The 13096-nt window shown below is 42.9% G+C and overlaps 1 non-coding gene across 1 annotated transcript; it reads right to left on the reverse strand.

The window, feature by feature from the left end:
* Positions 1–11780: 11780 nt before the first annotated feature.
* Positions 11781–11918, reverse strand: LOC119931082. The gene has a single exon (XR_005451946.1). It is a non-coding gene; the product is annotated as a small nucleolar RNA SNORA7 (small nucleolar RNA).
* Positions 11919–13096: the final 1178 nt, after the last annotated feature.

A 13096-nucleotide genomic window follows, 5' to 3' on the forward strand; every position in this document is an offset into this window, starting at 1 on the left:
AATTTATATGTGGAAGTAAACTAATATGCAGTTATCCTCGAATGGACCTTTCCTTATAATTGACAAATGCCATGTCTTTTGCCAAAGAAGAATCCCCTTACTAGTTCCTTTGAGAATGAAATGTGTCAGATTTTAGACCACATTTTAACATCCGAGGTCTTATTTAATCCACTTCAGTTGGAAATAAGTGAGCTTTTTGTGTGGTTAAAGTGTGTAAAGTACTGGGGATGAAAGAACCTATACACATGCAAAGGATAATTTTTGAAAAGATATAATGTCTTTGGGAACCTGTTACCAACTTTTCATACACTTTCACTTGAATTTATGACTAAATGAATTTTAAAATTCCCTGCAAAAAATACAAGACAATGCATTCTTCGTGTCTGCGAAATAAATTTATTTTTTGAATTATATTTTTGGCACACCAGAAGGCTATGATGATTTGTGCATAGACAGATGAAAAACTAATTGTTAATCTTGTATTAGAAGATATGTGCTGTGTAAATCAAGGAGAAAGACAGATGTAGTCCTTGACATTTTCAGGATTTAGTAATGGCCAGAATAGCAAATTTCATAGCATGTCAGATTAATTGACAACAATAATAAACCAACATCATAGTTATTTCAGGTTTAAAATAATTATTATCAGTCAGAATTGGTTAGAAGGGAATATATAAACCTAAAAAAATCATTTGGACAGGCTAAGTCATCTGTCTTTTAAAATCAGAAAAGCCATGCAAAGGAGGTTGGATTGAGAACATGGCCTAGTAGATAAAACATTGCCCTGGAAGTCAGAAAACCTGGGTTCTAATCCCGCTCCACCACTTTGCAGTGTGACCTTGGGTCTGTGCCTCAGTTACCTCATCTGTAAAATGGGGATTATGATTGTGAGCCCGATATGGGACAGGGACTGTATCTGACCCGATTTCCCTGTATCCACCCTAATGCTTAGAACAGTGCCTTGCAAATAGTAAGCACTTAACAAGTACCGATATTATTATTATTTCAAGTATTGTGTGTTTCAGGCTATGGAGATAGACCTACATTCCAGATTTAAATATTCTTAAACTTTAACACCATGCATGGAGACATTACAGGGAATAGTATTTAAGAAGTAAGGTTCTTGTAGTTAGGAAACTAGCAAAGAATCATATATATGATTTCTATATTTGCTATTCTATATTCTTTGCTAGTTTCTGTGTATATATGTATATATATATTGAGAGGAAGTGTGATCTAGTGGAAAGAGCATAGGCCTGGGAATTAGATTAGGTAACTGAGGCACAGAGAAGTTAAGTGACTTGCCCAGAGTCACACAGCTGACAACTGGTGGAGTCGGGATTTGAACCCCTGATCTCCGACTCCAAAGCCCGTGCTCTTTCCACTGAGCCATGCTGCTTCTCCATGGATGGAAAGGAGCTGGGGAGGCAGAGGTGGGGCAAGGAAGAAGTGAGAGGAAGGGGCTAAGTGTAGAGGAGGAAGGAGATGGGGGAGAAGGAGGTGGAGGAAAGAGGCAGAGAGAAGTGTGGAGGAGATGGGGAGGTGGAGGAAGGGGGTAGGGGTAGTTGGGAGGAGGAGATTAGGGAGAAAGAGGTGGTGGAATGTGGGGCGGGGCGGGGGGAGGAGGGCTCTCCGTCCAAGAAGGAAGTTACAGGTATGGAATCCACATTTTACAGATGAGGAAATTGAAAAGTTAAGTGATTTGCCTATGGTCAAATAAGCATCCATGAGCCACAGTCGAAATCAGAACCCCAATCTTTGAGAAGAATAATTATCGTAATAAAACCTGATCACCTTGTAACCTCCCCAGAGCTTAGAACAGTGCTTTGCACATAGTAAGCGCTTAATAAATGCCATCATTATTATTATTAATTAGAGGTTCTAATCTTGACTCTGACACTTGTCTGCTACATATGACCTTGGGTGAGTTGCTTAACTTCTCTGTGTTTCCATTTCCTCATCGTTGAAGTGGAGATTCAATGCCAATACTTGCTCTCCATATCCAAAACAGAACTCCTTATCTTCCCATGCAAATCCTGTCCTCCCCATGACTTTCCCATCACTGTGGATAAGCACCACCATCCTTCCTGTCTCACAAGACAGTAACCTTGGCATTCAATTCAACTCATCTCTCTTATTCAACCTACATTTTTTTATGGTATTTGTTTAGCGCTTATTATGAGCCAGGTACTGTTCTAAGCACTGGGGTAGATACAAGGGAATCAGATGGGTCAGAGTCACCGTGCCAGGTGGGGCTCACACTCTAAATCCCCAAGTGTCAGAGTTGGAACTAGAACTCACGTCCTTCAGACTTCCAGGCCTGTGCTGCATCCACTAGGCCCTGCTTTTCACTAAATCCCATCGGTTCAACTTTCACATCGCTAAAATCCGCCCTTTCATCTCCATCCAAATCACTACCATGTTTAGTGCTTACTTACCCTATCCAGGCTTAATTACTGCATCGGCCTCCTTGCTGACCTCCCTGCATCCTGTCTCAATCCACTATAGTCAATCAATCAATCAATCAATCGTATTTATTGAGCGCTTACTGTGTGCAGTGCACTGAACTAAGTGCTTGGGAAGTACAAGTTGGCAACATATAGAGATGGTCCCTACCCAACAGTGGGCTCACAATCAATCAATCAATCAATCATATTCATTGAGCGCTTACTGTGTGCAGAGCACTATACTAAGCGCTTGGAAAGTACAAGTTGGCAACATATAGAGACGGTCCCTATGCAACAGTGGGCTCACAGTCTAGAAGTGGGAGACAGAGAGCAAAACAAAACATATTAACAAAATAAAATGAATAGAATAGATATGTACAAGTAAAATAAATAAATAAATAGAGTAGTAGATACGTACAAACATGTATACATATATACAGGTGCTGCGGGGAAGGGGAGGAGATGGGGGGGGTGGGGAGGGGGTGGACAGGGAGAGATAGGAGGAGGCTCAGTCTGGGAAGGCCTCCTGGAGGAGGTGAGCTCTCAGTAGGGCCTTGAAGGGAGAAAGAGAGCTAGCTTGGCAGATGTGGGGAGGGAGGGCATTCCAGGCCAGGGGGATGATGTGGGCTGGGGGGTCGACGGTGGGACAGGTGAGAACGAGGCATGGTGAGTATAGTCCATACTTCATTCTGCTGTCCAAATCATTCTGTTACAAAAATGTTCAGCCATGTTTCCCCACTCCTCAAGAACCTCCAGTGGTTGTCCAACCACCAGCGCAGCCAACAGAAACTCCTTACTATCGGCTTTAAAGCACTCCATCAACTTACCCCCTCCTACTTTACCTCGCGGCTGTCCTACTACAATGCAGCCCACACACTTGGATTCTCTAAATGCCAACCTACTCACTGTACCTCGATTTTGTCTATCTCGCCAATGACCTCTAGCCCTCATCCTGCCTCTGGCCTGGAACACCCTCCCTCTTCATATCTGACAGATGATCACTCTTCCCACCTTCAAAGTCTTATTAAAAACACATCTCCTTCAAGAGGCCTTCCCTGTCTAAGCCCTCAATTCCTCTTCTCCCACTCCCTTCTACATTGCCCTTGCACTTGATTTGCACCCTTTGTTCACCCCTCCCTCCACCCCAAAAGCACTTATTTACATACCCATAATTTATGTTAATGTCTGTCTCCCCCTCTAGACTGTAAACTCCTAGTGGGCAGAGAACTTGTCTACCAATTCTGTTATATTGTACTCTCCCAAGCAGTTAGTAATAATAATAATAATGATGGCATTTATTAAGCACTTACTATGTGCAAAGCACTGTTCTAAGTGCTGGGCTTTGCACCCAGGAAGTATTCAATAAATACAATTGATTGATTGATTGTTTGATTGATCAATCCTCCCTCCTATTTAGACTGTGAGCCCCATGTAGGACAGGGACTGTTTCCAACCTGATTAACTTTTATTCACTCCAGAGCTATGTGACACATAGTAAGCACTTATCAAATATTGCAATAAGAATGATAACAATGTTTCTATGTATATATATATAACATATAGGTAGATAATAATAATAATAATGGCATTTATTAAATGCTTACTATGTGCAAAGCACTGTTCTAAGCACTGGGAAGGTTACAAGCTGATCAGATTTTCCCACGAAGGGGCTCACAGTCTTTATCCCCATTTTACAGATGAGGGAACTGAGGCCCAGAGAAGTGAAGTGACTTGCCCAAAGTCACACAGCTGACAATTGGTGGAGTCGGAATTTGAACCCACGACCTCTGACTCCAAAGCCCAGGCTCTTTCCGTTGAGCCACACTGCTTCTATTATAGTAGATAGATATGGACATATGCATATATGAAAATAATATATATGCCAATACTGTATATAAGAATTATGTCCTGGTTTAACAGAAAGAATGAAAGAATGATGAGACCTGTAAAGGTTTAATTATTCTTTCCTGGGAGAATTCCCAAGCGTTCAGTTTACTCTAGAGCAACCTGGAATGTCTGAATTTCTTTGGCTCTATATGCCAACTCCAGACTTGCTCTCAAAGACCCCTAAACCAAGGATGGAGGCCATATAGTTGGTGTATATCCCGGTGGTCTTCAGGGACAAGGGTGACCAAAGATGTGGTTGGACCTACTGAAACTGCTGTGGGGCATTCCTCGAACTGACTTGTGCAGGTCATAGTTGAAACATCACATGTATTAAACATGAGAAGCAACGTGGCTCAGTGGAAAGAGCCCGGGCTTTGGAGTCAGAGGTCATCGGTTCAAACCCCAGCTCCACCAATTGTCAGCTGTGTGTCTTTGGGCAAATCAATTACATTCTCTGTGCCTCAGTTACCTCATCTGTAAAATGGGGATTAAGACTGTGAGATCCCCCGTGGGACAACCTGATCACCTTGTAACCTTCCCAGCGCTTAGAACAGTGGTTTGCACATAGTAAGCACTTAATAAATTCCATCATTATCATTATTATTATTAATGATGCCCCAAACCAAATGACCCACACAACTAGATCCAGAACTTCATCCACCCTCCAAAAACCAGATTTCAGCCTAAAGAGGTAGCATGGCCCTAGTAGAAAGACCACAAGAAGGAGACCTGAGTTTTACTCTCAGCTCAGCCTCTGCACTGCTGTATAATTTTGAGTAAATCATTTACCTGTCCTGTACCTCAGTTTCTTCATCTATAAAATGGGAATAAGAAAACCTGTTCTCTCTATCTGAGAAGCAGCATGGCCTAATGGAAAGAGCATGGGACTAGGAGTCAGAGGACCTGAGTTCTAATCCTGGCTCTTCCACTCACCTGCTATGTGATCCCAGCTGTGAGGCCCAGCTTTTCTGGGCCTCTGCTCCCTCATCTGTGAAATGGGGACTCAATATCTGTTCTCCCACCTACTTAGGCAGTGAGCCCCATCTGGGTCCTGATAATCTTGTATCTACCCCAACACATAGTTACAGTGCTTTGCACATAGTAAGTGCTTAACAAATACCACAATTATTATTATCATTACCTATTAGATTATAATCCCTGTGTAAGACAAAGGACATTATCAGATCTGATTATCATTTAGCCCTGCATTTAGCACATAAGGGGCACTGAATACATGGCATAATCAAAGACGAAATTTAAGAAGTTAGTCCAACACTGAAAATAAAATTAGAGAAGTCATAAGTTTAATAATGTAGAGGAAAGGCACAGATTTATCTTTGCATCTGGAGTTTGTGGAGACTTCTAGAACTTCACTGTCCTTGATGAATAATGTTATTAAAATAAGTAAATGAAAACAAGAGAAGCAGCATGGCCTGGTGGAAAAAGCATGGGGTTGGAAGTCAGAGAACCTAGGTTCCAATCCCAGCTCTGCACTTCACTTCTCTGTGCCTCAGTTTCTTTAGCTGTAATAGAAGGATTCGATACCTGTTCTCTCTCTGACTTAGACTGTGAGTCCCATGTGGGAGAGGCAGTCTGTCCACCTTAATACACTTCTAGCTACTCTAGCCCTTAGAACAGTGCTTGACATGCAGCAAACGCTTAACAAATACCCTACAGTAATAAATATTAGTAAGGGAAGTATGGTTTGAGATGGGGCTACTGCTTTCTAAAATAACTTAGATTAGTCAAATAGAAGGATGCTTCTTGATTGCAGTTGAGAGATGGTAAAATAAACCTAACAGGCGCATGTTATACAAAGGTTACTTAAGCATGACCGAAAGACATATGTTAATATGAAGTGTGAAGAGCCTAACTGACAGCATGGATGGAAAACCTCTTGCCGTTTGTTAACAGTTGTCTGAAAAGATTTCAAGGTGTTGAGTGGATATTATCAAGCCAAGTAATGGGAAAATTCCAGAAGAAGTGGCTGAGATTTAAAAATGTCAGAAGGACTACGAGGTGACCGCTTAATAAAATAGAAGTCTGAAGTCTGATTCTTTCAATATGGGAGAAGAAATTTTTGATATCTGAATAATAACCTCCAGGCCTAACTTCTGAAATTGAAGCCAAGAAAAAAGATTGGAAAGAGAAAAGTACTTGGAATCCTTTATCTGCTGGTGCAATTGGGTATTCATTTCCTTCCCACTGAAATCAGATTTGAAGAGCTGAGCAAGTTACTAAACAAGGCTTCAGACACACAAAAATAATTGCCGTGCTGATCCCCAAGGAAGACTGGGATAAAAGAGCAGGAAAGGTTAGACTGGACACTGCAATGCAGTCATAAATGTGTGCTGTTTTCTTAAACATGGATTAGGAGGGTGGAAGTTTATTCCAGTAACCCCTTCCTGTCCAAAGGCAAACCTTTATCTAGAGACCACAGAAACCCAAGCCTGGGGTGTTCTAGGAAGAACTGGATTCTGATTGTTGGGAGCCCATGAGCTCAGACTCTAAAAATGATCTTTACAGTGTTGCTGAAAGACTCTAGCTCTCTTCAGCCTCACTCACGCTCTCTTTTTCTCTCTATTTGACCGTAAGGTTTGGGTTAATTGGATTATGGTAACTCACTAATGTGATAACATTTCTGCTTGCTGCTTTATTTTTAGAGGGTATGATATGAGCACCCCAAAATACAGCATGTTTGAGGGAAATGAATCTTGCAGCAACAACGTCCCGGTTGACCTTGGCATACAATTTAACGATTTGGCATATACACTCCAATACCCCTAAACTTTCCCTCTACTTCCATAATTCTCCCTCTAGAAACACAATATGAACGTCTCACCCCGGAGTTCATCTGGAACCTTATTCATCTCCAATGTGGATCTTTCCTTGTGGAATCGAATTTGGGACCGCTTTTTTGTATACTAGCTAACTAGGGCTAAAATTACAACCACAGACCAGACCGGATGAGACCAAGCAGACTTGACAGACTATCACTCTCTTCTTTTTCAAAGCTAAGATCACATCTTCTCCAAGAGGCCTTCCCCTGCTAAGTCTTCATTTCCCCTACTCCCTCTCCCTTGCGTGTTGCCTATGTACTCAAATCTGTATCCTTTAAACACTTGATATTCAGCCCACCATCAGCCCCACAGTACTTATTCATCCATCCATTCATTCATTCATTCCTTCAATCATATTTATTGAGGGCTTTCTGTGTGCAGAGCACTGTACTAACTGGTTGGAAAGTTTAATTTGGCAACAATGTATACCTGTAATTTATTTTAATGTCTGTTCCCCCCTCTAGACTGTATGCTCTCTGTGGGCAGGGGATCTGTCTACAAACTCTTGCTGCATTGAACTCTCCCAATTACTTAGTACAGTGCTCTGCACTCAGTAAGCTCTCACTAATAATAATAATAATAATGATAATTTTGGTATTTGTTAAGTGCTTACTATGTGCAAAGCACTGTTCTAAGTGCTGGGGAGAATACAAGGTGATCAGGTTGTCCCATGTGGGGCTCACAGTCTTAATCCCCATTTTACAGATTGAGGGAACTGAGGCACAGAGAAATTAAGTGGCTTGTCTAAAGTCTCAGTAAATACCACTGATTGATTGACTGATTACCATGCTAAATACAACATGGTCCAAGGCAGATCTGGGATTAAAACCCCTCACCAGGATCTGATGTATAGCTTTGTGTAGACTCCGGCAACCCTGAATGAAGGCGACTCTTGAAACGGACCTGCTCAAAACCAGGATTTAGTTAGTATCGCAAGTTGGAAAGATGGCAACAGGCAGTAATTCAGATGAGGTTTTCACGTTAGTACTTATAGACACTGGGGCTGAAGACTGTCAGGTCAAGTTGAAGATCTGATTCACAAGCCATGCAGTTAGGCCATATGCCACCAGAGCATTTTACCTGGGGAGAAGCTAGGAAATAGAGTATGAGCTATAGTTCCTCAAATTAAGGTACTAGCCAAATTAAGCAATAATAATTGTGGTATTTGCTAAGTGCTTACTATGGGCTAGGCACCATACTAAGTGCTGGGGTGGATGCAAGCAGATCGGATTGGACATGGTCCCTGCCCCATGTGGGGCTCACAGTCTCAATCCTCATTTCACAGATAAGGTAACAGGCTCAGAGAAGAGAAATGACTTGCCCCAAGTCACACAGCAGACAAGTGGTGGAGTCAGGATTAGAACCCATGACCTTCTGACTCCAAGGCCTGGGCTCTATCCACTACGTCATGCAGCTTCTCCATTTCTAGCCTCCTTTTCATCTCAAGTTAAGGTTGGGAGGAGAGAATGAATGACCACATGAAAGATCTTTCCGGCTGGATCTCGGGGACAGGAGGGACAGCACACAGCATTTTATAGCCAGCTTCCAATGACTTCATTTCCCTTGGCCTGACTTGCTTCTATCCCCCTACCCCAAGGAGACACTGAAGCTTTCACCTATTGGTATCAGTCTTTCAATCGACAGTAGTTACTGAGCACTTACTGTGTGCAGCGCACTGTACTAAGCACTTGTAGAGAGGCAAGCCTCTGATGGAATATTCTAAATGATCCTTGGGGGTGGGCTGCCCCTCTTGTGACCTACTAATGAATCTTTAGATATTTTTGTCCTGCGCAGCTTCCCATGGTTTTGAATTACAGGTTAATCAATTAATCTATAGGATTTATTGAGAGCCTACTGTGTTCAGAGCACTAAACTAAGCTCTTGGGAGAATATGATAGATTGGTGAATCCCAGTGGGACCCAGAACCCAGGCTTTATACTGTAAGCTCGTCATGAGCAGGAAATGTGTCTGTTTATTGTTGTATTGTAGTCTTCCAAGTGCACACAGTAAACGCTCAATAAGTATGATTGACTGACAGCGCAACTGATGATCTCTGCCCTCAAAGAGTTTACAATCTATCAGTTAATCAATGGGTAGTATTTACTGAATGATTCTTGTATGCAGAGCACTGTAAAGAATTTTTCTTCAGTTAAATTTCAGTGAGTTGCCCTTTGCCCTAGGGTTGTGGGATTTGTGTAATGACAATTAAATTTTTTCCTTTCTATCTCCTTCATGCTTCTGTGAGCTTCACTTATGTCTAATTCCAGCCTTTCACTAGAGTAAGAGCCTTAATCATTCAAGACTCCCCTTACACAGAAGGCTTAAGCATGCTGCTGGTCCAGTGGAAAGAACACTATCACAAGTCAGGACGCCCGGGTTCTAGTCTCCTCAAAAATCTTCAGTGGCTACCAGTCAACCTACGCATCAAGCAAAAATTCCTCACCTGGCCCCCTCCTACCTCACCTCCTTCTCTCCTTCTACAGCCCAGCCCGCACCCTCCGCTCCTCTGCCGCTAACCTCCTCTCTGTACCTCGTTCTCCCCGTCCCGCCCTCGACCCCCATCTCACATCCTCCCCCTGGCCTGGAATGCCCTCCCTCCCCACATCTGCCAATCTAGCTGTCTTCCTCCCTTCAAAGCCCTACTGAGAGCTCACCTCCTCCAGGAGGCCTTCCCAGACTAACCCCCCCTTTTTCCTCTCCTCCTCCCCAACCCCCCCGCCCTACCTCCTTCCCCTCCCCCCTGCACCTGTATATATGTTTGTACAGATTTATTACTCTAATTATTTTTCTTGTACATATTAACTATTCTATTTATTTTGTTAATGATGTGCATCTAGCTTTACTTCTATTTATTCTGATGATTTTGACACCTGTCCACATGTTTTGTTTTGTTGTCTGTCTCCCCCTTCTAGACTGTGAGCCCATTGTTGGGCTGGGACCATCTCTATATGTTGCCATCTTGTACTTCCCAGGCGCCTAGTACAGTTCTCTGCACACAGTAAGCACTCAATAAATACGATTGAATGAATGAATGAATGAATGAATGAATAGTCCCAGTTTTACAAGCTGGGGAATCTTTGCAGGGCCTATGCCACTAGTAGTGAAGGTTTCTGACCAAATAACCACCAAATGTGCTCTTTGAGATGGGAAAACCCAGCAGGAAACTTGAAAAGAGAAGCAGTGTGGTCTAGTAGATAAAGCACTGGCCTGGGAGACAAAAGGACCTGGCTTCTAGTCCCCACTCTGCCGCTTGTTTTTCTGTTGGACCTTGGGCAACTCGCTTCGCTTTTCCATGCTTCAGTTACCTCATCTGTGAAATGGGGTTTAAGACTGGAAGCCCATGTGGGACATGGACCGTGTACAATCTGATGACTTTGTATCCATCCCAGTGCTTAGAACAGTGCCTGGCACACAGTCAGTGCTTAACAAAATACCATTTAAAAAATTGCTAAAATGGGCAGCAGAAGCTGCAGCAGCTACCAAGGTAATGATCCCCCAAGGTTATGATTCCTGGATACAGCAATAGCATTGTATGCTGCATCAATCCAGCAGTGAATGAACCCTGAACCCTGAAAAGTCTGTGTGCACATTTTTCAACAGGCCGTACACAGTAAGCTCATCATGGATGGGGACTGTGTCTGAAAATTCTGTTGTACTGTATTCTCCCAAGTGCTTAGTACAGTGCCCTGTACATAGTAAGCACTCAGTAAATATGATTGATTGGGCTCAAGTGGGAGGATGATTGACAGGGAAGAGAGAGTGCAAATGATCTGTACAAACTACCATCCAACCACTACCACATTTGTACAATCACTCATCCTATCCCAAATGAATTACTGCATCAGCCCCCTTTCTGAATTCCCAACCTTCTGTCTCTTTCATTCATTCATTCATTCAATCATATTTATTGAGCACTTACTGTGTGCAGAGCACTGTACTAAGCGCTCGGGAAGTCCAAGTTGGCAACATCTAGAGACAGTCCCTACCCAACGGTGGGCTCACAGTCTAGAAGGGGGAGACAGACAACAAGACAAAACATATTAACAAAATAAAATAAATAGAATAAATATGTACAAATAAAATAAATACATACGAACATATATACAGGTGGTGTGAGGAGGGGAAGGAGGTAAGGCGGAGGGGGAGGAGGGGGAGAGGAAGGAGGGTGTTCAGCTCTTCTGACTTCAGTCCGTACATCACTCTGCTGCCCAGATTATCTTTCTACAGAAATGTTCTGGGCATGTCACGCCCCCACCCCTGATGGTGCAGCTTCCATTATCATGTAAACTCCTGCTCCTTGTGGGCAGGGAATGTTTCTACCAACTCTACTGTATTGTACTCTTCCAAGTGTGTAGCACAGTGCTTGGCACATAATCTTGTCATGCCTTATGCTGTCAAGTCATCTCCGACCCATAGCGACATTATGGAAACATCACACATCTCTCCCAGAACAGCCCACCTCCACCTGCAATTGTTCTGGTAGTGTATCCATGAGTTTTCTTAGTAAAAAACCAGAAGTGATTTGCCATTGCCTCCTTCTGTGCAGTAAACTTGAGTCTCCTCGACTGTCTCCCATCCCGCTGCTGCCCTGCACAGGGGAGTCTTGACTTGTAGCAGATTGTCTTCCACTCGCTAGCCACTGCCCAAGCTAGGAATGAAATGGATATCACTCTGCTTGACTCTCCCTCCCATAGTCAAGACTGGTATAGTACTGGAAACTCTCCAGGTGCAACCCTAAGAGAGTTTGGCACATAATACACACTCAGTAAATGCCACCAATTGACTGAGTGAATGATTTTATCCTCAATGCACTACTTTGCACATGCTCACTTTGAAGCTTGCACTGTTTTGCCCACTCATGTGGTTTAATGAGGGTATCCTACAGTTTATCCCTACCATTTAGCATTTTACTACCCAGAAGAGCACAGCATCACATATGAATTGGGAGATTTCACCGTTCATTCCAACTTCCAGATAGTTTATGAATACAAAAACGAACTGAGCCTAGTGTTGATCCCTCTTCTGATTTCTAGCAACACTTTTCCATACTGAAAAGTAGCCACTCAACCTCATCCTCTAATGCCAAGATTTTTGCCAGTCTTCTAGAACATGTCAGAACATCCTGTAATTATTCAGTATCTTTTCAAGTTTTTGGGGTGGAAACTTGTCCATAGCCCTTTGAAAATCTAAATGTACTAAATTTGCTGGTTCCTCTCTATTCACAGGCTTGTTCACTCCCTTCAAAGAACTTCAAAGGGGCTTCATTTCCTGTAGATTTTCAGCTTGTCAAATGACATCTCATACTTCCCGTTCACTTTCACTATTCTGTTTGTGGGTGCAACAGCGAGGTAAATTTCACTTCTGAATGAAGCAAGTTGGGCAGAGTACCATATCTTGAGATACAGGCTCACCTCACCAGTCAAACAGATAAGTCTTCCCTTTCCTCATTCCCTCCAGCTCTACTTTCTCTGCCCTCATGTTTCTTTGATGCTTTCTTCTCTTGAAACTCTTCTTTGCTCCCCATGTGTTCAAGCACTCTCCTCTCCCTGTTCCCACAGTTTTCCCTCAACTCCTACTCCACTGGGCCGGTCCTATGCCCCATAATTGCATCACTCTGGGGAGTCTTTTTTTTTTTCATTAAACCTTGTCATGTCAACATCCCCGACACCTTTCCAGCATTGCAGCCTGTGCCTTTTAGCAGATACAATTCTAGGGACACGGGATGGGGGAGGAAGGAACCCCTCTTAAACCTCCACTGCCACCCAGGCTAATCCAAATTTAACACATTTGACATTTGGGTTGTGTATTAGGGTAGGAAGGCATGTTCAACTTGCTTGATCAGGATGTGAAACTCATCATGTTATCATGGAATTGCCAGAGGTTCTATAGAATAATAATAATAATTGTGGCATTTATTAAGCG

This window comes from Tachyglossus aculeatus, chromosome 7 (genome assembly GCF_015852505.1).
Source record: "Tachyglossus aculeatus isolate mTacAcu1 chromosome 7, mTacAcu1.pri, whole genome shotgun sequence".
In the NCBI taxonomy this organism is placed as follows: domain Eukaryota; kingdom Metazoa; phylum Chordata; class Mammalia; order Monotremata; family Tachyglossidae; genus Tachyglossus; species Tachyglossus aculeatus.